The sequence below is a fragment of the Neofelis nebulosa genome, chromosome 3 (assembly GCF_028018385.1).
Source record: "Neofelis nebulosa isolate mNeoNeb1 chromosome 3, mNeoNeb1.pri, whole genome shotgun sequence".
Classification (NCBI taxonomy): domain Eukaryota; kingdom Metazoa; phylum Chordata; class Mammalia; order Carnivora; family Felidae; genus Neofelis; species Neofelis nebulosa.
This window is the reverse complement of record NC_080784.1, coordinates 68,250,355-68,274,870: the sequence shown is the minus strand read 5'-3', so window position 1 is coordinate 68,274,870 and position 24,516 is coordinate 68,250,355. Positions and strand designations below refer to the sequence as shown.

Sequence of the window (24,516 nt, the reverse complement as noted above, 5' to 3'; positions counted from 1 at the left end):
TTATTTGGAGTATCTGACTTCTGTGGTCTGTGACACACTTGGAAACTTCTTGCTCCTCCTTTTTCCTTTTCAAGATCTCTTTGCATGGATGGGGTTAATTGGAGAGCAGAGAACTCATCCAGGACCAATTGAGTTGTTTTGAAATTATCTGAATTGATGAGCATTGCTGTGGGGAGATAAAAATGCCATAGTATAATCATTTGATTATTCTAAAGCTATCTATCCCTTTCTTCGAATGAATGTTCATTTGTAAGTTCACACATATTTCTGCTGCATTGGAGAAACAGATGGACTTTGTTTTACAATCCTCACCGTGCCTCTTGGACTTCATCAGTGTTCTCTGAGTATAACCTATATCTAGTAAGGCTCAGAAGGTGTTTCAAAATAACTGAAGAGAAAGTACGGACATTTTTAGTTAATGCTGTTTCACTCCCATCATTTGTAAGAAGGGGATAATAGTGGCTGTTTTCCTAAGGTTACAATGAAAATTAAAATAAAACATGAATTTTAAATGTTCCTAACAATCCCTTAAAAATAACAAGTTCTAAATAAATGTTAATTCTCTTTTTCATATATTTACTGACATAGAAGACAACCCATAATATGATCACATACGATTCCAAAATAAAATATCCTAGTTTACTAAGAAAACAATGATATAGACACCAGAAAGTAAGCATAAATTCTCACAGAGCTCTAACACTATATTTTGATCATTTTTAAATCTTACTTGAGCAGGGTAGACAACTGGAAGAACTAAGAGACACCTATTCATTCAATTATTTATTTATTCATTCATTCAGTATTTATGGAGAATCTATATATATGGCAGGCACTGTGAGAAGTTCTGGGGTTAAAGTAATGAGCAAGACAAACATGCTCCCATTCATAGATAACATGAAATTAATAGATTAGACATTGATCTAAAATGTTCACTTACCAAACAAAGTTTAGTTCACAATCTTATTCATGGTTTTAAATTTTAAACATAATTTCCAAATGGTCACACAAAATTAAAATAACTCAAGTTTTGTTTCTTTGCCTTTATAATCACTGTCCTATTATTGTTTACTTTAAATCCACTGTTTAAATGCAGGAAAATAGGGGCGCCTGGGTGGCGCAGTGGGTTAAGCGTCCGACTTCAGCCAGGTCACGATCTCGCGGTCGGTGAGTTCGAGCCCCGCGTCGGGCTCTGGGCTGATGGCTCGGAGCCTGGAGCCTGTTTCCGATTCTGTGTCTCCCTCTCTCTCTGCCCCTCCCCCGTTCATGCTCTGTCTCTCTCTGTCCCAAAAATAAATAAAAACGTTGAAAAAAAAAAATTTAAAAAAAAAAAAAAAAATAAATGCAGGAAAATGTAGCACCACAGAGGTTGGAGACAAAAAGTGAGTCTGAAGTGATCCTAAACAAATTCAAATCTTGATGAATTTATTCCTTAAAAATATATATATACTCTTAAAAAACTGGAATATATGTGATTCAAGGGATAATTGTGTAACTGGGAAATTTTCCAAATTATTAAGGCATATATAATAAATGTGTTATTTTAAAACACACACACACATATGCACATATATATATATATATATATATATATATATATATATATACACACATGTATATATGTGTGTGTGTGTTTTAAAATAACACATTTATTTTGTCACTGACTTTATTTAAAGTTTATTTATTAATTTTGAGGGGGTAAGGGCAGAAGGAGAGGAAGAGAAAGAATCCTAAGCAAGCTCCACTCTGTCAGCACAGAGTCTTACTTGGGGCTTTATCTCACAAACCACGAGACCATGACCTGAGCCGAAATCAAGAGTTGGATGCTTAACCAACTGAGGCACCCGGGCACCCCTATCACTGCCTTTATTTTAAAATGCCAGTGTAGGGGCACCCGGGTGGCTCAGTCGGTTGAGCATCCAACTTCAGCTCAGGTTGTGATCTCACAGTTCGTGAGTTTGAGCCCCGCGTTGAGCGCTGTGCTGACAACTCAGATCCTGGAGCCTGCTTCAGATTCTGTGTCTCCCTCTCTCTCTGCCCCATCCCCACTCATGCTCTGTCTCTCTCTGTCTTAAAAATAAATAAAACATTAAATTTTTTTTTTAAATGCCAGTGTATGTTGATAATATAAGGCCAACCAATGTTCAGTTGGTTTTATTTTTGTTCATAAATTCTATATAGAATATGTGATACCTTGTCGCCTGCACCCAAGAAAGATATCTCCTGCCAGTTCAATCTTGGCCTTCCACTGGAACACACTCACCTGAGAAACCCCTTCTTACTATTGGGAAGGATGTAGAATTGAGGATAAATGTCTTAGTATGTCAGTGCCAGTGAGCCCCACACAGCATTAAACTCCCCTACTGACTAATCCATTCTATCTCATAGGATAAGCTCATTAAGCTTATCTATCACAAAATTATAATTTGATTAGCTCAAGTTGTATTAATGATAAGGGAGCAATAAGCAGTCATGTTCCTTTTCTTCTGTTTATGTTAAAAGAAGAAATTCTCAATACTTGCAACACAGTCATTTCTAGTTTTCAAATAATTGAATGTGAAACCACAGGAAAAGTATTCTTTCTTACTCCATTAGTGGGATGTGGGCTGAGCAAGAAGGGAACCAACTGAAATATTCAGAGAACCCAGTTTGAAAATCTATGGCTTTACTTAGAGGCTGTGGCCACAATAGATATTAATTATATAGTCCTAAAGCATTGCAGATGGGAAAACATGTTTCCTTAGATGGGGATTAAGATTTGGTCAGAAGTATGCACAGGGTGGGACAGAACCTGGTTGAAGTTTGAAATGTTGCAAATTTTAAATGTGCAAACATTCCCCCTACATAAAAGATTTATAGGTAAAGATTTATATAAGATTTACAAAGATTTATATAAATACAAATTATAGATTTTTATTATGCTCTATGAATGGACTAAGAAAGATATGGATATTAAAAAAAAATTCCCTATGATTCTAGTGATCATGCAGGTGACTTTGGCCACTTTCAGAAAGAACACAGAGTAGAGGTTACAAGGGTGTGGTTCTTTTCATCCTATGTGGCTGCAAATGCTCAGACAAAATTTGGTTCAACTTGGGTTCAGAGGAAAATTTTTCACACTGGTATCACCTATTAAAAATATTTTCAGGGGCGCCTGGGTGGCTCAGTCGGTTAAGCGGCCGACTTCAGCTCGGGTCACTATCTCGCCGTCCGTGAGTTCGAGCCCCACATCAGGCTCTGGGCTGATGGCTCGGAGCCTGGAGCCTGCTTCCGATTCTGTGTCTCCCTCTCTCTCTGCCCCTCCCCCTCCCCTGTTCATGCTCTGTCTCTGTCTCAAAAATAAATAAAACGTTAAAAAAATTTAAAAAAAAAAATATTTTCAAACTAAAAAGCTACTAGAATTAGCATGCATCAGCACTATCCCCCCACTCTTTCATTAAAGAGGAATCAGAACTGTAGAGTACTGGTCTAGGATAGGAATCAAAACACTTTGATGATATTTTAGTGCGAAGAAAAATACATTCTCTATATATAGGTTCCTGGCTTGAACCTATTCCAATGAACAGAAGATTTTGAGCATCTCTATTTTCCAAAAGCTATAGTTAGCAAGAATCATCCACATTCTTAAGGTGAACCCCAACTAGAGAGACTTTACAGATTTATGATGGGGACTCTGTTTAAAAGAGTAAGGGAAATGGAGGGTAGTGTAGCTCCAACTCTGCCTACCTTAGAATTCAGACCCTAATAACCATGCTCAAATTGCCCAGCACTACTCCAAACTTAACTACCAAGAGTCTGGTCCTCCCAACTTCACCCTATTCATTCTATCAGTGGAATCGGTGGGAAGAGGTAGTAGAAACACCTGAAGTGACAGCCCAGTCGTGTAACTTCAGGATATTGAGGGGCAAGATGTGGCAAAATGTGTTGTGGAACATATGATGTGGAATGTGAGGTGAGTATATAAAAGAAGGGAGTGATATGGAGTATGTGATTCTTGGCATTCAGTGATAAGGAACAAGTAAGAGCTCCACCTATAAACCACCACTCACTTTCCTGACTTGAAGTGAGGTGACAATATTAGGAAGAGACCCCCACCACGCCACTACATGTGGCTGGAAGCTACCTGAAAAGGTACTCCTAGCCCTCTCCACTCATTAAACTGGGAGAGGAGAGTATCCTCACTTTGAATATATTCAAAGCATTTCTCCAGGGAGAGTCTTTTAAAGGCCAGAATTCCCCCCACCTCATTTCTGAGAACTTAGTCCATCTTCCTTATTTTCTCACCATTTCATTGTCCTAACCCATTCTGTCTTTGGTATAGAAGCAAAAAGAGATGAACACTCTGTTACTTCCATGATGCAAAGAGTTCAGATGAAAGAGATGTTCTAAAATAACAAGAGAAATGAAGATTTATCGTACGCATTTATGGGCCAGATGGGCCTGAAATTCTCGTAGCTTTTAAGTTTGAAAACATTTTAAATTTTGATCTAAAAAAACCCGAAAGACTTCCCTCATCCTACATCTGATTCACTGTGAGAGAACCATGGTGAGGTAGGTAAGGGCAAATAGTGGTATAAAGATACTAGAAGACCTATGATAGGAGAAAAAGATGGAGGGTTCCTTGATGCTTAGCTCATTTCATGGATTGAGAGCAAAGAATTTGCAACATTCTCTGATCTTTGTTAGGTATATACATCATCTGGTAATAAGATTTCCTTGTGGCTATGGAGGGTGACTTTTCTTCCAAACATTATGGGCATACCCAAGTTTATTCGTAAATACGTATGTTATCTTTCTAACATTCAAGGGACCATTATATTTCTAAAGAACTAGTGCAAAGTCAGAAAAATGGAGAATTTTCTGCATATTCGGAAATTAAAAAAGAAAAACAAAGAGCTCTAGAATGTTCAGGGTTGTCTCCAGTAAAGGTCTTCATTCAACTAATAATCAAATTTTAATAGAACAGTCTTGGGTATCCCTTTTTTTAAATGTTTTTATTTATTTATTTATTTATTTATTTATTTATTTATTTATTTATTTTTGAGACAGAGAGGATGAGTAGGGCAGGGGCAGAGGGAGAGGGAGACACAGAATCCGAAGCAGGCTCCAGGCTCTAAGCTGTCAGCACAGAGCCTGACGTGGGGCTCCAACTTGCGGACTGTGAGATCATGACCTGAGCTGAAGTCAGACGCTTAACCAACTAAGCCACCCAGGTGCCCCTAGTCTTGGATATCCCTTAAAAGTCTTGTCAGTTTTGGAGAAGGATTAATTTACATTAATCAAAATAATTTACAAACTTAAGTGATTCAAAGTAAAAGAGTATGTTAAATACGATGAAACAGTTTGAAAGGATTCAAAATAAGGGGCCAGAGTATCTTGTATGTTTGATCCTTATTCACGACATGAACAATTAACCTTCTGTAATTTCATTAAAAAGATGGATTATGATGAGATTAATAACAAGAAGTTTGATTTGAGGAAGGGGTAATTAATGGCAGACATCCGCATTTGTTTGTTTTGATCTGCAATCTCCCTGGGATTTATTTGAAATTTATCAATTGGATAAATGCACGTTTTAAGTGTCTTATTACCTCATGAAGGCTAGAATGAAATTTGAAACTAAATCATGAGAATTCTAAGGAGTACTCCAGAATTGGGCTGGTTCTCTTTTCTGCCATCATTATTATCACAATTGCCACAATCAAGAACTACATCAAGAATAAATTAATTTAGAAAAAAATTGTGCATATAAATATATAAAAATTTGTGCTAAGGGCAAAACTCACTAAATAAAAACACATATGAAATTTACTAAAATTTCTTTTGAGAGCTATGAAGGATAGGTTGGATTATATCTCTTGAAGCTACTTACTATTTATAGCTCTAAATCAAGAAGGAAGTAAATTTAAAAAAATGTTTATTTTTGAGAGAGAGACAGAGCATGAGCAGGGAAAGGGCAGACAGAGAGGGAGACACAGAATTCCAAACAGGTATTAGGCTCTGAGCTGTCAGCACAGAGCCCGATAAGGGTCTCAAATCCACCAACTCAGATCACGACCTGAGCTGAAGTCTGGTGCTTAACTGACTGAGCCACACAGGCGCCCCAAGAAAGGAGTAAATTTTAAAAAGAAAAAAAATGTCATTTTATATGAATAAATTCACATTACACTTTTCTAGTAATCAAGTCAATTGAATTCATATGGCAACAGGATATTTGAAAAGTGCCAAGGTGGGTTCATGACAAATATGGGTAGATGGGCCTTCGCGAGGGTCCTTAAAGTATTCCAAAAATGTGTAACTTATTTTTTTTAATTTAACCTCTATAATACTCTTAAAATATGGAAGTACTACTTCTAACCACTTAGAACCTATAAGTGAAAATATAATTAATTTAAATTTAAATTAAATGGCACTATGCAGCATATGATTTCAATAGTATAGTACTACTTACAGTGTTTCATGAAAAACAAGTAAAAAATGTTAGAGAAACACACTATGTTACAACATCAAGAAAATTTATGATGAACACAACAATATAAAATATCCCAGAAGTACTTCAGTTAAAAAAGAAAAAAAAATAATTTTATGTAATTTAAAATTTTCCCTTACCGATTTTTGCATCACAATTCTTAACTGGTGAAACACACTTTTGGGAAGTTTTAGTATGATAATTTTTTTTTTCATTTTAGAGCGTGCGTGCACACATGCATGTACACAAGCACACACACACACACACACACACACACACATCAGAGCAGGTGAGGGGCAGAGGGAGAGAGAGAGAATCTTAAGCAGGCTTCCTGCCCAGTGCAACAGACTTGGGGCTTGATCTCAGGACCCTGAGATCATCACCTGTATTGAAATCAAGAATCGGAGGCTTGGCTGACTGAGCCATCCAGGTGCCCAGGTAGTATGATAATTTAATTCAAAAGCTTAACTCTCAAATCATATAATGTTGGAGAGGAGACCTGAATAACTGATAAACTGAAAGACTTGGACATCACTTTTGATGCACTTGAGTCCCCATAACACAGTTGTGGGGTTAAAGGAGGATTGGATATCATTACCACCCTCTTTTACAGCATCTGTATTTTGTTAGGCCAGTTAACAAACTTGACCTCCCTGGGACGTGACTTTCCTTTCCTCTCACTTGAATTCTCCACTCTGTAAACAAGGAAATTTCTTGTGTAGGTATCCCCCTTATCTTTAGTCTTCAGTTGAGCTTTAACTCTTGTGGAAACAGTCACAATTCCTGAATGAAGAAAATACTCAAATAGGTTTGCAGTAAAGCCTGAAATGCCCCAATGCCACTATTAATCAAAAGAAGATTATGGTTAGGATAACTTCAAAGCTAAGTGTAATTATTTGAAAATCAGAAATATATGTAAGAATAAACACAAGAATCCTTTACTTTTCATTTAACCAATATTCAACTAATCTCTAGTTATTTTACTGCCCAGTCATCCTGCATAAACATGACTTTTTTATACTTGCTGATTCTATACTGAGACCCAACCCAGTTGGTTAAAATTACTGAAAAATCTAGATCACACAAAACTGTGTAGTTTGTTAGTAAATGGTTTTATAATTTGAAGTGTCACTTTGCTTTACAAAGCCTTGTGTGATATTTTCTTGTAAAAGAAAACATTGAGTTTTCTTGATTACTTAGAGTATATATATATATATATATATATATATATATATATATATATCTTGAATATTTTCTTCAAAGTTTCTCAGTAGAAATATAGAATACTATGATATTTATAATGTAAAGATGGAAAAGTATCTGAAAGAAACCACTAACACTCACATGCACTTTTAGTAATCACCTGTTATTATGCTCCCTATAGTCTCCTTAGTATGTGGGCCAAGGCATGTATGAGTGACAAAGGCCTTTTTGCCTGTCTAGCTTAAGCCTGTACACAAACCCCAACCAAATGGCCTTTTGAGTCCTTTTCCACTAAATTCTTTTTTTCCCCTTTTCACTAAATTCTTGACAAATCTTAGGCATATAGAAAAGTATAATCTAAAAAATAATGTGCAGAGGAAAAAGTATTTATTATGAAACCCTAAAGCAGAGTTGTGTTAATCAATGAGGAAAAACAAGGAAATGAAAATAGCAAACAAAGGACAAAAAACAAAACACAAAACTCTTCTAATTCCTTTTGCTATACTAGGAGATTGGAATAAAGTAGCCAACAAACATGATCTCAAAAAGAGAGTGAAAACCACAAACAGGATTAACTTTAACCTTTTTTCTGGATAGTAGCTCCATTTCTGAGTAAAATATCATGATCTAATTAGGTCAGGGATCCTGATTAGTCTTTTTTGACCAAGGTGGCCTTAATGTTCCCTTTAGTCTGACTAAACTTTAGGCAGCTTTGTTCCTGATTATAGGCCCTGGTCTCTGTTTTCTTAGGGCTTTTATTTTAGATATCTTGCAAATGTAAATTCTTTTAATGTTTCTTGGAGATGTAAATCTTCTCCTAGCCTGTCCTTGCCTCTTGCTAGTTTTACCACACAATCTTTGTCAAATTTATTTTGACACAAAAAATATTTTGTGTCAAATCACAAAAATAGGAATCCTATCTCCTTGTCTAATGGAGGGTGGGCGCCTAACTTTGATAAGTACCAATTAGTAAAAACGGGTGACCTAAACACATTGACCAGCCTCTCAGTGACCTCCTGTACTTTACCAGTAGCTCACCCTAGTACTTAAAAATGCTCTTGCCTTTGGTTTCAGCAGAGTTAAATTCAGTCTTTCTTTGCTATTGCAATAGTCTTAAATAAAGTCTTCCTTGCCTGTTTAAATCCATAATTTTTCTTTGACACTTCCTTTTTGGGAATTAAGAGAGATGTGGCTCAATTTGATCTCTTTGTAAAGGCCAAGAATTGCCAATATATTTCTGTAATACCAAAGCTTCTTGTGATAATTTTAAAAAGAAATAGTTAAAAAACTGCTTTTAGTGTGGGAATTAGTTTAATCTTATTTATTCAGCATTTTCCACACCCACTTACAATCAAAGTAGTAACATAGGTTAAGACAGGTTTTAACTTTCCTGGTGTCTTTTTTTTTTTTTTTTTTTACGTTTACTCAATTTTTGAGAGGGAGGGGCAGAGAGAGAGGGAGACACAGAATCCGAAGCAGGCTCCAGGCTTTGAGCTGTCAGCACAGAGCCCGATGCAGGGCTCGAACCCATGAACCATGAGATCATGATCTGAGCTGAAGTCTGACGCTTAACTGACTGAGCCACCCAGGAGCCCCCTTTCCTCGTGTCTTAATTGGCTCATAAGAACATGTTCACAAAATAACTTTATTCTTTAAATAATATATAAGGTATGTTATTAAAAATGAAGGAGACATTTGCAAATATGTATTTAATTTTGTCTGTTGGCCAGTAACTTAAGCAGCTAGACTTTGATTATCCCTGCCCACTCCTCTACCTCTATACAAAGAGTCTTAATTCGTTCTGGATGTTATAACAGAAATATCATAGACTGCGTGGCTTATAAACAACAGAAATTTATTTCTCAGTTCTGGAGACTGGGAAATCCAACATCAAATCACTGGGACATTCAAGATCTAGTGAGAGCTTATTTCCTGGTTCATAGATTGTCTCATTCTTTTTGTGTCTTCATATGGTAGAAGGATCAAGGGGAATCTCTGGGATCTCTTTTAAAAAGACACTAATCACATTTATGAGGGCACCACCCTCATGACTTAGTTACCTATCAAAAGGTCTACCTTCAAATACCATCACATTCGGGATTAGATTTCAACATATGAATGAGGGGAGGGGGAACACAAACATTCAGTCAATAGCAACAGGCAATCTAACTTTATTATATCTGTAACTATATTCACACAAAAACATTTAAATATGGCCACAATTATTGAATCAACACTGCTGTATTTGGCATACTATCATTATTTAATGTTTTGCAAAAAAGCTCCTTACCACTCCCCTACTGACCCTTTTTAGACTTCTTTTTTCCTAATTGTTCAGCTTCCATCATGAAATTTTAATACCACAGAGATACTGTATATTGTTTATGTATGTACTGAAGGCCACAAACCATTATAATATCTAAGATATGATAGCTCAAAAGAGCTAATTCTTATTCCTTTAAAGGTGATGGGGCTCCCTTTACAAATGCATGGTTTAAATAATTCCTTTGATAAGGTACAAATCACACTATTCTCTATAATACAGCCAATATAAAAAAAAATCTATCTCTGCCCGTTAATTTATATATGTATTATGTAAACCTCATTACTTTCACCAATTTAAAATGCCATCTTAGTTTACTAGGGTCGGGCAGGAGAAAGTGGGAGGGCAGTTTGTGGGGGAGGTGACAGTTTCAGATCACCCTTGGGTAGGATATAATTTTGTATGTTTATGTCTAGAAAATATTACCCAAATGAATCTATATATAATTGACAATGACCATAGTAAAAGTAGTTAAAAGGACTGAAGAAATATTGAGAAGAATAATTAATTTCCTAAAAAGCAGCTTTGTGCATTCATTATTATCCTCATTCACATCTGTTTTATTATATATGTCTTTTATACGCTGTTGAAGAAAAACAGATAATTTTCTATTCATCCTGGAAAGTCCCACAGCATGTCAATAATTTTCTTCTGAGTTCTTAATGAGAGGCTTTAAATTTCAATAAAGAATGTTCTTCCTTTTGGGAACTCATGAAGGGTTTGCAGCAATTCATTCCCAGACAATATTTTATGGCATCATTATACCAAAATTTTACCAAGTAATTTCACTCAAATAATTCAATAAGAAAATACCTCTATAAACAGTTTTCTTGATCTTTATAGCATCAATTAATTAATGGCAGTCTTTTTAAAAATCTTGCCACAATAATATGTTGCTAAACCCAGTTGCTTTTAATAATTTCATTATATCAATGCTTCAGTCAGAATGAATTAAACTAATGAGCTTATTAATGTCATTGTAAATTATATTCTGATATACATTTTATCTTTTTAACATATAATTTAAGCCTTTTTATTTGTGGTGCTCTCCCACAAAGTCTGGTCTACATATGCAGTGTGTAATAGAATATTTAACTATTTTCAACACTTTCACAAAAACAATTCCTGAAACATTAAGATAATTCAACTGAAAACAATTTTTGTTGTTTAAATTTCTAGATGGTTGTCTTGGTTATGTATTCTTTGGTGTGTATAAAATATGCTAAAGTAACATAAGAGAAAAAAACCATGATTTATTATTTAGGTACTTTAAAAATATATTCTACATATAAATTCTACATATTGTACTATAAATATAAATCATATTGCATAGTAATTAAAATCTTAAACCTTGACAATATATTTAGTTATTAAATGTAAGTGCATGGAAGCTGGAGCAAGTGAGAATTAAACATACAACTAAAGACACAGACTCTGGAATCAAACTGCTAAGTTTGAACCTGAGCTATGACAGGTACTGTCTGGATGACCTTTGACTAATTAGTCTGTGACTAATAATTAGTCACTAATAATTAGTGACTACTAATTAGTCACTAGTTATTTATTCTCCTTATTTCATTTTCCTTCTCTGTGAAAGAAGGATATTAATAGTATATGGATAGAAATAAACCAGACACAAAAGAGTTTATATTGTGGCAGGCCAAACGAACCTTTGAAATAAATAAAAATAGATAACTATAGCAATAGGGATTGACTGGAAAAAAAAAAAACATAAGTTTCTAGAGAGGGAATATTCTATATCATGATAGGTTTACAAATGATATGGATGGATGCCTTTGTCAGAAGTGATCAGAGTTTGTCTCTAATATCTCTTAATTTCATTATATGTAAATGATACTTCATTGTTGTTAAAAAGATGATGATGATGATGATAAAAATACTCAATATAATTTCTGCCAAGTATAGTGTGACTGTATCATAGTAATCAATCACTGATAGCCTTGGAAGTCAGGGCTTGGCTGTGATCTCACTTTGCCTATTAATGAGAGTAGCAAATACTAGCTTTGAGCTTATCCTTCCTTCCTTCACTTCACAGATATTTTTGAGTGAGTTCATGTGTTGATACATCAGTGTTGAACAGGACATAATCCTTGCCTTCAAGGAGCTGATAATGGAGCTAACGTTGGCATTTCTTAATTTGCCTCCTCATCTGTAGAAGGAAAGTGTGATGCTGGTAAGCACCCCCTTAACCATAAACTAAGCAGAAGAATTCATTGTTCATGAAACAAAAACATAGTGCTGTGCTTACTATAGATATACCTGGGTCTAGAGCCAAAAATACGGTATTTTTGGCTCATATTTTCCTCAGTCCATCTATCAACTCTGCTTTTCTTTTTGCACGTTTGTTCTCCTCCCCTTACTCCCCCCCACACACACACACACATTCTTTCTTTCTGACTCCTTCATCAGACCAGGGAAATTTGTGGCAATCCACTTACTGACACAAGTATTCATCTTCAAGAAAGAAAGACCTTTTATTTCCCAGGGTACATATGTCAAAACATCTGTCAAAAAAACTAGACAGATCTTGACTGTCCAGCTATATGGGATGGACGGTGGATAAGATTATCTTCACATAAATCATATGGAATAGATTTCCAACACCAGGAAAATCAATGATGGGGACACTAATTACACCAAAACAACTATCACACACACCATTTCACACTGAAGCAGCACAATGTGGAAAAGCAGAAACTAGGAAGGATGAATGGGTACAAAAGCACATTTTGCAATTTATTTACTGTGTGTTTTATACATTTACTTAAAATCTTGCTGCTTCTGTTTCATTATTATAAAAATATGGATTATAATACTATTCACCTATGTTAGAAAAATCAGGCAGTATAAAGAGTACTTAAAATGGTATCTGTCACTACATAAATGCTTGATTAATGTAAAATCTAAACTCTACAATGTTACAATTAATTAGAATTGGTGTTATTATATCCTCATCTTCACACTAGTAGCCAGAAACTATAGAAATATTTTGAAATCCATAAATGCCTCAGCAAACCATGAAATTGAAATCATGTTTCTGAAGAACAATCATACTAACTAGTCATTCAATTAGTCTCTTACTTCATTAGAGTTTAACTTTTAATAACATCAAGAATATGATGCAATATCCCCCTGAACATGCCAATTTTGGAAACATTGTGAAGCTATGTATAGACAATACTGTGGTGTGTTGTAAAAGTTATGAAACTACAGACGTAAAATAGATAATTGCTTGGGTTGTTACAGGATAAAGTTGATTTCAATAAAAATTACAGTGTTCAAATGCAGCCTGTCATTAATGTCAAGTTATATTTTAGCTAAAATTTGCTAAATGTGAGTTATTTTCAGGGTTTTAAAATATTGAGATGTCAAAGGAGCCTTTTTCATTCCTCTGTGGAATATGGTTATATTTCTTGAGCAATTTGGAAACCTAGAGACCTCAGGAAAGTCCACTCCCTTTGGTCTCTTTATATAGTTGCATATAAATACTTGGTCACTGTGATATTTTGTTTTATGTTTTAATAGCAATGGAGAAAGCATATGTATCCCCACTGACTTCTTGGATTACATCTTGATAAAAAGTAAAAGTGCTTTATCACCACACTTCATGCCACACGTAATTTTCTTTGGCTCCTTAGAGAGTCCAGCAATTTTACACTTTTCACTTGAGGGAGCCACTTCTGGTGTTAAAAGAAAACAAAAATAAAATACCAACCAAAAAAGTCAACGCCTTATTTTTCAAAGTTACATCCATCAGAAGCCTCTTGTTATCTGCATCTTGGGCAAATATGTTTAATCTGGTCAAACATGGAATAGATGTAAAATCTAAATGAAGGGTTACAGTCAAATATATCCTAATTGCCTGTTTTTCAATACTGTCTGTTCATTTCCTATATTTGGTTAAGTGCCACTAAATATGTAAATAGCTATATTACTCAAAAAGATGCCATGTGTTAGTAAAGATTATGGAAACTTGTTTATATTGCCTTCCAGAAATATTAAAGAAATAAAAACACAGTTATCTATAAATGAGTTTTAGTTTTTTTAAATGTTTATTTATTTTTGAGGGAGAGAGAGACAGAGCCCAAGTGTGGGAGGGGCAGAGAGAGAGGGAGACACAGAATCCAAAGCAGGCTCCAGGCGCTGAGCTGTCAGCACAGAGCCTGACACAGGGCTCAAACCCACAAACCTTAAGATCATGACCTGAGCCAAAGTCGGATGCTTAACTGACTGAGCCACCCAGGTGCCCCTCTATAAATGAAATTTAAACGCATTTACTCCTACTCATGTTCTGCTTTATTTTGGCTTTTTAATATGTAAAGTATTAAAAATAAGGGGGTTTACTTTGAAGTAAAATATATGACATTATTTATGATAGAAAAATAATCATTGCCACCAGAGTTGAACAAACTAGGTAGAAAGTAAAGCTAAACCAAGTATTTGTCTCCATGCAGAAGAAGTAGTTGATGCTTGAATTTATTCATTTAATTTATACACCTTTGTGTATGTATACAAAGCTAGTGATTAAAAGAATATTTGTTCAGCCACAGAAAAATAGCCTGTTGTTCTTTTCTCAACATGAGATGTCATTTTTTTTCCCCCAACAAACACACAAGACCCTCTTCCTTTTCTCTGACATGAAGTTAATTAGGGAAAAGTGAAAACTAATAAAAATAATTAAGTACTTACCAAATGTCAGGTGTTTATCAAATATCAAGTGTAGTGTGCCAGAAATGTTAGTGGAGGGCTTAAATCTACAGGCTTTGGAGTCAGACATATTTCAAACTTGAGCTAACTTGTATGGTAGACTTAGGCAAGTTTCTTCCTTCTCTTCCTTCTCTTCAAGCACCATTTCCTCAAGTGTAAAATAGAAATAATACTGTCACCTAACTTAAATGATTTCTGTAATTAACTAGTGTACAAAAACTTTAAGTGTCTATAGCGTACTCAATAAAGTGTTTACTATCATTACTTCATTATTATTTTGTCTACTCTTCCCAGCTAAACTCAGATATATATCATTATCTTTATTATACATTTTAAGAAAAATGAAGTCAAGGAAATTAAAATGACTTGGCCAAGGTCATGAAGTCAGTTAAGGTACTTTGAACCCAAAACTTTAGTCTATTGGTTTGTCATCAGACTACAAATTTTGCACACTTCTCATTTTCTGGTGTCTGTTAGGCAACGAGTGTTCTGCCCATGCCACTGTACAGATCATTGTGTAGAAAACTGACAGGCTGTTCACATAGAGAACATTAAGTTTATAATTTTAGTGCACATCACAGTAAAATTATCATTTAACAGTTACTGCCTCTCTCTTCTGGGCACAGTAAAAAGAATTATCCCATTTAATTTTCAGATTATCCTGAACAACAGGTATTATTTCTTTTATTTCTACGACAAGGAAACTGATCACAAAGAAGAATTGATGTTTATTATCAGACAACCAATGTGAAAAAGATTTGTTACTTGAACCATGTCTATCTTATTCTAAAGTTTATAATGTAATCATAAAGCAACAGTGTCCCCCCATGTGGGTCCAGCAAATAAGGTCAGATTTTTTATATTCAAGAATTGCCCCTGCCAACATGAATTGTCACATTCACCTCTACTCTGAGAAAAATTTTCCTGGATGATACAACGTACAGTTATGAATTCCAGCTTTCATATTTTAAATAGAAATATTAAATAGGGGGATAATTTAAAAGACAAACAATCTCCTCTGTAACGTTCTTAGAAGAAATCAAAGTACTTAAACTGTTTCACTTTTCTGACAGCTTTGAAGTAAACTCGTGCTGAAGACCGAAGAAACCAGCATGACGTGCTGAACCTTGCACACCTTCAGAGCTATTATTCATATAAAGCAAAATCTAGGCTTATACTCTGAGATATGATTTCATATAGAGTATAGGGAAAGGATTTCAGTCCAAAAACGGGCCTATCAGTTGTGGATGTGCTTAGCCAGAGCTCACAATTATATGCCAATTCCTTACAATAAGTTCATGTAAAATTGTATATCTCAGTCATAAATATCCTGAATCTGCAACCTGTTCGTTCTGCTTCTCTGGTTGAATCCTACCCAATACACCAACCTTTTTCTTACTCGGTTGACACCCCCTGGTTAGAGCAAGCGAACTATAAAAAAAGTTTGGTACCAACAGAGTCTAGATAGTTTTGAATTGTGTGGAGAATAGTGGGATTCTTTCCTGAAGATCATAGACAACACTTCAGCCAAACTACTTGCAGATGTTATCTTCCTTTGCAAATGAGTGGTTTTCATTGGGTTATCAGATAGTCTTATGGCAAAAACATAAAATTGATTCTTGTGTTCTAAATAACCATGAAAATGTCATGCTGAATAATATGTTGGCGTATTCAATGAGAAAGAACAAAATAGGGGTAAGATTTTTGCAATTGCCAGTGGTTGTGGTATCATTTTTATTTATACTCATTTATAACCATTAACAAATAATTAGACATTGCTGAAGATGAACCAAAATAAAAGTTAAATTAAAATTGTAAGGAATGATTTAACATGATTTAAATATTCTAAAAGTACATTGATCAATAATATAAAAATGTAAAAAAATGTTACTTCTATATTTCTCTTATCTTAAAATTAATCAAATTACAAAGATAAAAATTACATACACACAGTCATACATAACTGCTAATAAGGGATGAAGATCCAGTTACCTACATTTTTATTTTTTGGTTTTAAAGCAAGCATAACCCCTTTGATAATTAGAATATGCAGAAAGTAAACAGAACTTCATTTATTTTCATGTGTGATTCATTAAATATGCATTAAATAAAAATGTTTCCATTTTGCATTTTAAGTCTAGAAAAATCCAACCATTTAACTACTATTTGTTAATAATGTTATTGCAAAATGACAACCAGAAGCTCTTACATCATTTGCATCATACCAAATTTCTAGAGTAATCTATGATATAAGACAACCTCTGGTTGATTGCATTCTTGCTTAAAATTATTGAAAGATCACATGCATGACTTTATTCATAATAAGAAATCATTTTTAGCATTTGGATAAGTGTAAGCTATACATATTACCATTTTATTTTCACTGACTATTTTTATTTTAGTGCATGATAAGAAGAAAATTGTGTATCCTACAATAATCTGATTTTAAATAATGGTTTTGACATGCTTAATATTATTATTAAAGAGTTAATGTTTATCACAAAACAAGACCTCTAGAACGAGCTTGATCATTGTGATGTTCACATTCTATCAGTTGTTAAATATTTGAATATCATATTAATTTCTTTATCAGCACACTTTTCCATTAGCCAGTCTGCAAATGCAGAGATGTTTCATAAGTAAATGCATCACCCAAAGACTATTCTATTTACATTCTAACTCCTTCACACTTGTCTTCCTACTGGGACTTTGTATGATTTCTCTGTGGCACCTTTAATAACACTACCAGGAGGAATTTCACTGGCTAATTAGATTCTCTTAGATAAAACTAGAAGAATAGATAATGGGAATAGACTTGCTGAACAAGAAAACTGTAAAATATAGTGTGTGTGTGTATATATATATATATATATATATATATATATATATACACTTTTCTTCTAGAAATAGACAACTCAGACATAAAGAGGCAAATGGTTCATGTAGCAATGGCCATTGGATAAGCTTGTTTATTTCAACTAAAGCAAGAGCAAAACCATGTCTAGTCCCCAAAGAATTTATGATTACATGATACTTGTGTCAAAATAACCTAGTGTTTATGGGCCCAATAGCCAAAGCAGTTCCTCTGTGGCATCACATTCTGTTCATAGAAAATTAGTGGTTATATTCCCAAACTTCAACTCTTCCCTGGCTGTAGGGAATCAGATCAAGAATATGGAAAAAGTTTCCTTCCACCCACTAGTCTTTGCCTTTAGGAATCCAGTGGATGAAAGTGGGGATATCTAATTTATTTTAGTTATCCAAGTCTAGGAAAATACTTTAGGTTTCCAATTACATGAAAGCTGAGCTCCACAAAGCTGAGAGTATTGAGCACTGTATCTTTGGTAGTGTGCTCTCACTTGCTTGCCCTATTCCTCACAGGTATGTTCCCCAGGAACTTATCAAAGATTTTCTCTATGGGAGAAACACATGAAAGCCGGTGGGTCTGAAAGAATATATAAAGAAGCTAGATGGAACTGAGCAGAATTTCTGGAATGATCCTTAATGTGGTGTAATCTCCTTGGGAGCTTGCCAATAGCTAATTCTCTGGGACAGAGAGTACAGAAAAAAACAGAACTGAGGCTAAAACTGAAAGTAGAGGTAGAAGTTTTATATGGATGATCATATGGTTGGATATAGTAGCAGAAGAGTTAATTTTTAGAAGTATCTGGCTAGGTTATTGGAAGGGTAGGCTCCTGGAGAGGACTGCCTCTTAAAGATCAAAACTGTTAATGCTCATCCAAATATCTATCATACAAATTCCTTGGGGTGGAGACTGACTGCTGTTCTGTTGGCTCTGTGAATGTGTCAAAATGGCAGTTGGAATTGCTTGTTATGATCTTTTCTGATTGCTTCAAAAGAGTAATCATTGCAAATAAAAATTCTGGTAGAAAGTCCACCAAAGGAAGGCATCAATATTCAGGCCCTCTACCCTGACAAAATAAAAACCTAAGAGTTGGGGAGGGTAGAGAATCTTGAGGAATATTCTACTTACCCTCTCTGTTTTCATAACTTCCTTGAACAATGTAGGTTGATGGATGGTTTCCATTGTTCAGATGAAGGGCAGCTGGGTGGACATAACTTGGACACTCATTTCATTTTAGGTGGCTCCAAAGTTAAACTCTTGTATTTTCAGAAATCACATATGGTGACATAATGTTGTCTTCTGGGTATGAAAGAAGGGTAATAGTCAATGATGAATAAAATCCCAATGGATTAGTCAAACACTGCCAACCCCAGGAAGTGGATGGAGGGTATAATATATTTCTCACTCTGTTTTCCTATTCTTGATTCAATTAATTATATCTCCTGATAAACAGGGTTCATATTTGATTATTTCTTAAGATTAGGGGTTGACTTGGAAAAGACATAATTTTCGGTAAGATCAGACTATCACAGTTCTCTTGGTATTGTGCAAGGATGCTAGCTTATTCTATTACCAGGCACTTGGAGAATCTACAAAGAATCTTGTCAACCTTCTAGAGTTTTCCAGTGATATTAGTACAAGTATTGAACAGGTGGTACCCAAGTTCAGACTATTTTTAAGAACACTCAAATACTCTCTGTAGAACATATTTTTAGGAAAATTTCTTTCCTGGAACACAATGTTATTTCTAGTTGAGTCTGACCCAAATATTCCTCTCTAAAGGATGCTGAGAGAGCAGGGACCATCCCCCCCAACCCTCACCCATCTTGCTGGTAACTTTATTCTTTAATTCTATTTTCCAGATATGATCTCTGATAGTATTTGTTTGAACCCTTCCCTCAGTGTGTGGATAATAAATTCTTCATATAAGCTCCACCAAAATCCCAGTCATTTTTTTCAGCTTCTTAACACATTTTTAGACACTTAGGAGTAGGAATATGGAGAATGAGACAGTTTGGGGGATGTACTTTGATCTAAGCAAAGTGAAATATATTTCTTTGACCAGTAAGTAAAATGTGTTACATATGAAATACATCTTGTGACCTTGAATCTATAAACATCTACTATTGTGAACCGTATAAATTCTCACATAGTGAATTTTTATGTTATAAACTAGCTCTTATGTAAACAATTGCAAAACTATTTCCTAACCATAGTAATGTATATAATACCAATTTATGTGATTCATGAAACATCATGTAATAAAATTTACCCAAATTTCTAATAACAATTTGCCTTTGCCTCTACTACTGAATGATTTCTAGAGTTGCCTCCCAAATCATAGAATTTCTGGTCTTGACTGACAAAAGCAAGGCAGAAACACTAAAATTATCTTAAACACTGATTGTTTTCTTTATCCAAAAAGAAGTCCAAATTCTTAAGTAATTTTATGGTCATGAAGTTGTAAGGAAAAGTAACCAATTTGCTATTTTATGAGGGAGATAGTTTAGATTTCTGAATATTGAAAGGCATACGTTTAATCAGTTGGTTGGTATTATACCTAAATTCTGAAGTCTAAGTTGAATGCCCAGAGAAAAACCTGATAAATTTGAGGGGACAGATGCCTTAACCTTTACTCTGAATTACTTCTAAAGAATCATACAGAAAATAATTAAAATGGAATTACATACTTTACTTGTATCTATGAAAGATTACTAAGAGGTATCTAATTCAAAATCCATGTCAACATTTTCAGAATTTTTCTTTTTCTACCTTTTTGACACATATATTTTGAAGCTACTCATATGTTTAAATCTCAACAATCTCCATCTCGTTTCACAAGATTGTTTTTCTTCTTTCTGCCTCCCTCTTTCCTTGAACTTTTTAAGTTGAGCAATCTAGCCTCTTTTCCATTGAGTACAAATATTTCTTATTCAGAATACCAAGGAATGATGAAAAAAAAAAATCACTGGAGACTGATACAGTGGGTTTAGAGCTCAGAAATAAAAGGTACAACTCTCAACATTCTCATGCAGTTTTTTTCAATTCCCACATATATCTGCCACGTGATAACTGTCTGATCTGAATGAGATAATTCAGAAAATAAAAGCCTCAAGAAGTTAGGGATCATGTGGAAAACCAGCACAGAAATAACCTCTACATATCAGCATTTTCCTGTTTCTGCTAGGTATTACATGAATGTCCATGACTGTTTTGGGAGAGATATTTATTTTCCTTCCATAAATGGATCTCAGAAAGTACTATGTTTTTTTATTATCCACAATGCAGTTCTTCATAAAGCGTTACCTTGAAAACTGAGAAGCATCTTTTCTCTTCACGTGTATTGTATACAGTGCAAAATTCAAGATGTCATAGCTAAATGTTCACATTTTAAGACAATTTTTAATTAATTATAAATAACAAATAATTAAAATAAAACAAACAGTGGGCGTAAGATGTTTGGAGAAAAAGAAATTTCACACTGTTTGTTGAGGTTCTGGGCATGGCCACCTGGAAGTGTGTCTGTTATCTGCCCTTATCTTGGGTTTAATGGTATATGTGTAGTCAAGAAAGGTCATGTTCACAAACATGGTTTCAACTAATATCCATGAATGATGCTGGGGTTTGAAATTTGTATTTAGAAAACTATAATGCTTAATTGTATTGGTTGGAACCACTAAGATACACAGAGAAATTGGGGATTAATTTTTAACACCATATTGGGTCTGTTTGCATTTACCTTTTGGGTGACCATAAAGTTATCTAATCTGGAAGTTCCCCAGGAAATTTAGAAATCATAGTGTATGATATCACCCACTCAGTTCCTCAGAAGAAAGACTTGACTACACAAATGTATTTCATGTCTGCTTAAAATGATGTTCTAATGTGGTTACCAACACAAAAATTTCAATATGAACCTCAAAATATTCTCTTGACTTATTATAGGTCACTTATTATAAATTTGCTCCATGCTTACTTATACCATTCATATCATTTATATAAAACAATTTGTGGCAGGTAAATAAAGGTCTTGTTGATGGGGTGGCTGGGTGCCTCATTTGGTTAAGTGTCCGACTCTTGATCTCGTGGTTCATGACATCAAGCCCTGTGTCGGGCTGTGTGCTGACAACGCAGAGCCTGCTTGGGATTCTCTCTCTCCTGTTCTCTTTGCCCCTCCCCTGCTGTGATCTTTCTCTGTCTCCCTGTCTCTCTCTCTCAAAATAAATAAATAAACTTTAAAAAGTAAAGGTCTTATTGTATATTTTTCTTAACTTCTTCCCTGTGTTTCCCTTGTCAACAGTCACTGCAACCAGTATTGAAAAGTGTTTTTCATCATGGCAAGCTGTAATAGTCATTCATGTCACACTCTTCTAATCATGTTATATACATAGATTTACTGTCTAAGACAGTAAATAGGTACATATATTTACTAAGATCATATTATGTAAATGCAAGGTCACCACCAACATTATACCAGTCACTAAAAAGTTTTTATGGGGCACATGGGTGGCTCAGTCAGTTAAGCATCTGACTTCGGCTTCGGTCGTGATCTCCTGGCTTGTGAGTTTGAGTGCTGAGTCAGGCTTTGTGCTGACAGCTCAGAGCCTGGAGCCTGCTGTGGATTCTGTGTATTTATCTCTCTGTCTGCGCCTCCCCTGCTCACACTCTGTCTCTCTCTCTCTCTCAAAAATGAATGAACATTAAAATATTTTTAAGTATTTTATGCTTTATGTCCAAAAAGAACAGTAAATTTTAAATATTCCAAAATTATTTAAATTTTGAACTTAAGGTAATCAAAGATTATTGGTAAAATATAAAAAGTAAATTCTAAGATGCAAATGATAAAAAAGTTTCCTGCATTTATATATAAATAAAAGTCAAGAAAGTTTAACATTGACATTCAACGGAGGCCATGATTTTTTGCAAATGTCAAATTTATCCTTGTCTAAAGCTAGTCATTTTTTTAAAGAAAAATATTTTAACATAGAGGCACAAGGATGGAATTTCTGAATATACAATTAGAGTTTGTCTTTTGATTGAGTGTTTGGATGCAAATAGGATTCCATTTATAAAGAATAGAAAAGATCCAAATACTATTATTCTTAGAATTCTCATTATTTTTTAAATTTTTTTTTAACGTTTATTTACTTTTTTGAGACAAAGAGAGACAGAGCATGAACGGGGGAGGGTCAGAGAGAAGGAGACACAGAATCTGAAACAGGCTCCAGGCTCTGAGCTGTCAGCACAGAGCCCGACGCGGGGCTCGAACTCATGGACCGCGAGATCATGACCTGAGCTGAAGTCGGCCGCCCAACCGACTGAGCCACCCAGGCGCCCCAGAATTCTCATTATTTTAATTACACAAACGATGCTACTCTTTCCCAAAGGTTAATTTGCTTTAAAATTTTGCAGCTCAATCCTTGATTATAGATTATTCCAGTTTCCCTGGAGTGGAAATGATACTAATCAAAGAAGGGATGAAAAAAGAAATTTATAGTTATAATTAATTAAATATTTCAGTCTACATATTGGAGCTTTTATAGAAAAAAGATATAAAACTTTTAGTTATTTAACTAGTTTGAATGAAACACTGAATATATATGCACATGTTCTTAATAATTTTCCTGAAGTCAAATAGTTATTCAAATTTATCCTTTTTGCGGATCAGCCAGCCCTTCGCTTATCTCTAATTGAGTTCATTGTGGCTGACCCACAGATATTATCTCACAAGGATCCATTTTATTTAAGTTCCCAATTTCAGCTCATTCCCACCTGAACCCCCCCTGCTCAATAATATGTTACTAATAATATAGTTTATTAATCATAATAATATAGATTGCTTCATACAATAGAAAAACCTGAGTTTTTCACATGTACTGATCTCATCTCAGTATAGCAATTAATATACATGTCTCATTTGTAAATAACTTAAAATCATAAATGGTCTCAGGTTATCAACCTTTAACACATTTGAGACTTTAGTGGTATGAAAATGCACTTTTTTTCTAAGATGTTCAAGCTCTTGGAAAAGGTTCCTTTCTTTATATCTTTAAATATTCTCAAGTTGCTAATGTTTTATTTTATTTTTAAATTGTTTTTAATGTTTATTTATTTTGAGAGAGAGAGAGAGAGAGAGAGGCTGAGTGCAAGCAAGGGAGGGGCAGAGAGAGTGGAGACACAAAATCTGAAGCAGGCTCCAGGCTTCAAGTTGTCAGCGCAGAGCCTGATGTGGGGCTTGAACTCACGAACCCTAGATTGTGACTCGAGCTGAAGTCAGACACTTAACCAACTGAACCACCCAGGCATCCCTCAATTGCTAATATATATATTTTTTTAATGATTATTTAAAATGCCCTTTCAGGACTAATCTCTCATTCAATCTCCTTGAAATCAGGTTTAATTACAACCTACATGTACTCCTTATTTTCATCCTCTTCTATTTGACTTCCACTCTTGTACAACACTATATAAGGGTGACTTGAAATTTAAAAGAAAAAAAAATTATCTAATCGCCTACATGGTATTTCTTTTGCCTAATTCCTCTGAAGCATTTGGTTCCACTGGTCATTCATGGCTTGCAAATTTCTCTTGCTGCCTCTTCAGTGATATTATGCTCTTGATACTCATGTTATAGTTACAAACTTCTTTTCTATATCATTGTCTCTTTCTTTCCTTTCACTACTCTCTAGATCTTAGTGTTCTTAAAGCTTGAATGCTTTGTGTTAAAAGTAATCTTCAAAATTGCAATTAACCCCTTATAACTTTTATGTGCAAATCTTGATTAAATTTACTGTTAATTAACTTTCTTAAAACTTTATTTCTCCTTAACCTCTATGTGCCAAGAACTGAGAAATGTCCAAGTAATCGGATTGAAATGGCTCACTGAGTACTTAGTGATGATTCAAAATAATAAAATTTAAAAAATAC

General features: G+C 34.6%; 1 long non-coding RNA gene across 1 annotated transcript in view; it reads left to right on the top strand.

The window, feature by feature from the left end:
* Positions 1-24,516, top strand: part of LOC131506915 (uncharacterized) — a 126,582-nt gene that overhangs the window by 44,278 nt on the left and 57,788 nt on the right. Inside the window, exon 2 of the long non-coding RNA XR_009259222.1 lies at positions 12,052-12,189. This is a non-coding gene — a long non-coding RNA (uncharacterized LOC131506915). The remainder of the gene's footprint in view (positions 1-12,051; positions 12,190-24,516) is intronic.